General features: G+C 42.8%; 1 pseudogene; it reads left to right on the top strand.

Moving 5' to 3' along the window:
* The first annotated feature begins 36 nt into the window (after nt 1-36).
* Nucleotides 37-1,043, top strand: LOC101562173 (annotated as a pseudogene).
* Nucleotides 1,044-2,182: the final 1,139 nt, after the last annotated feature.

The following is a 2,182-nucleotide window of genomic DNA, read 5'->3' as shown; positions in this document are numbered from 1 at the left end:
GTCGGCAAGGCTTGGAGGAACGCGAAGCAAGGTATTGAGGAGCCTGGACCAGCTAGGTCCTGTAGTACCTAGCAGGCAGATATGGTGGCGGCTTTTCGCAAGGTGGCTAAGTCCTGGCAGCGAGAACACCGAGAGCAAAGTCAGCCTGGCTTTCGAAAACATCTGGGCCTGCTGGAGAAAAAGAAAGATTACAAACTTTGTGCAGATGACTAGCATAAAAAACAAGAGTTCCTCAGAGGTCTTCGAAAGAAGGCTCTTGAAAAAATCCAGATGAATTCTACTATAAAATGACTCGGGTTAAGCTCCAGGATGGAGTTCATGTTATTAAGGAGAATAAGGAAGAAGTAACTCCAGAACAGCTAAAGCTAATGAGAATTTAGGATGTCAAATATATAGAAATGAAAAGGGTTGCTGAAGCTAAGAAGATTGAAAGACTAAAATCAGAGCTCCATCTGCTGGATTTCCAGGGAAAGCAACAGAACAAACGTGTTCTTTTTTGATGCCAAAAAAGAAGTTGAACAGTTTGCTATTGCCACTCATCTACAGACAGCCCAGAACTAGCTGGCAGAGCCTTTAACAGACCCAAGACAGAGACCTTGCAGAAGGAAAGAGTGAAAGGAGTTACCCACCAGACTCGACTTAAGCGGACAGCTAAAGAAAGCCAAAAGCAATGTAACTGCCTGACACAGCGGATTGAACGAGAGAAGAAATTATTCGTTATTGCACAGAAAATTCAAACACGCAAGGATCTTATGGATAAAACTCAGAAGGTGAAGGTGAAGAAAGAAACAGTGAATGCCCCAGCCATTTACAAGTTTCAGAGCTGTCGGAAGCGCTGAAGTGTTATAGATAAGCCTTATTATCATTTGCATAAAAAATAATTCAATTTTTAGTAATAACTTCAAATTCCATTATTTCAGATGAGATCAGTCGTATTCTGGGTGGCATGGTCATAGGCCTACCTATTAGTTCAAATGGCTTGGCTTTCCTGTTTATAACCATGAATTATTATTGATGTCTTTCTGTGAGCAATATTAAAGCCCCTTCCCTGCATCGTTTCTGGTTTGTCAAATCATTCTTACTTTTTTATACAGTACTTACATTTTTTTCACTATGGAAGTTACATATCATTACAACAAAGTAGAAAATAGATTAATTCATTCTTAATTTTAATACTTATTCAAGAATAAGAAGTAATTATTGGCTACTGGGAACTAAAATTACAGAGGTAAACAATTGTGAACATTCTGTTTTACTTAATTTTATAAAGTTGTGCATTAGTTTTTATATTGTTTTGTAGCTATAATTTTAATAAATAATTTTACATCCAAAAAAATTTATATACTAATATATGTGAAAATCCTGTATTCTCATGTATCCTGATCAACATAGGAAACAATTTAAAGAAGTTTGGTAAGAACTTGTCTCAGGCAGATCACCTATCTGGTAAGTGTAAGGCAGACTTTGGCAGCAAAAAAATTAAAAACAGGGCCAGCCAGGTAGCTCAGGGGACTAGAGCACGTGCTTAGGCAGAGTGCAGCAGCAGCCGGGTTCGATCCCAGGCATGCTGTGCTGTCCCTGCCCCAGGGCACAGGAATTGAAAGTGGGTGTGGTGGTGTGCACCTGTAATCCCAGTGTTGCAGAGGCTGAAAACAGGACAATCACCGTGAGTCCGCTCTATGTAGTGACTCTGTAGACCCTGTACTAAACACACACACGCACACACACACACACGCAGAGCAACAACAGCAAAAACCCGTCTTTGGTCCTCTTCAATCATCTGTGCTTTTTACATTTACCTGGAAGGTTGGAAAGTATACTGCTACCCCAACCATGAGCAAAGAAGAGATGTTATCAGCGCGAGAAGCAAATAGCCTGACACCCATGCAGAAACAATGACTGAGAAGGCTGGGATCCGCTCACTGCCCCCGCCCGCGGAGCACAGGAAGGAAGGAGCAGTAGCAGGTGCGGGATGCAGGTAACAGGCACCGAGGAAAATTCTCTCACAAACTGCTGAAGGCCAGGTGTGGGGGAGAAGATACTATCGCTGGGGGCCACAAGCCCAAGGACAGCGGACACCCACTCACAGGTTCTCAGCCACACAGCTCCCTGGGAACTTGAGGGAGGTAGGGGTAGGAGGCACCCAAGGAAGTCGTCTGCAGAGTTTCTGCCTGGAAAAGGG

Source organism: Octodon degus, unplaced genomic scaffold, assembly GCF_000260255.1.
Source record: "Octodon degus isolate 3935 unplaced genomic scaffold, OctDeg1.0 scaffold00215, whole genome shotgun sequence".
NCBI classification, from domain to species: domain Eukaryota; kingdom Metazoa; phylum Chordata; class Mammalia; order Rodentia; family Octodontidae; genus Octodon; species Octodon degus.
The sequence above is the reverse complement of the archived record's forward strand: the minus strand, read 5'-3'. Positions and strand labels throughout refer to the sequence as shown.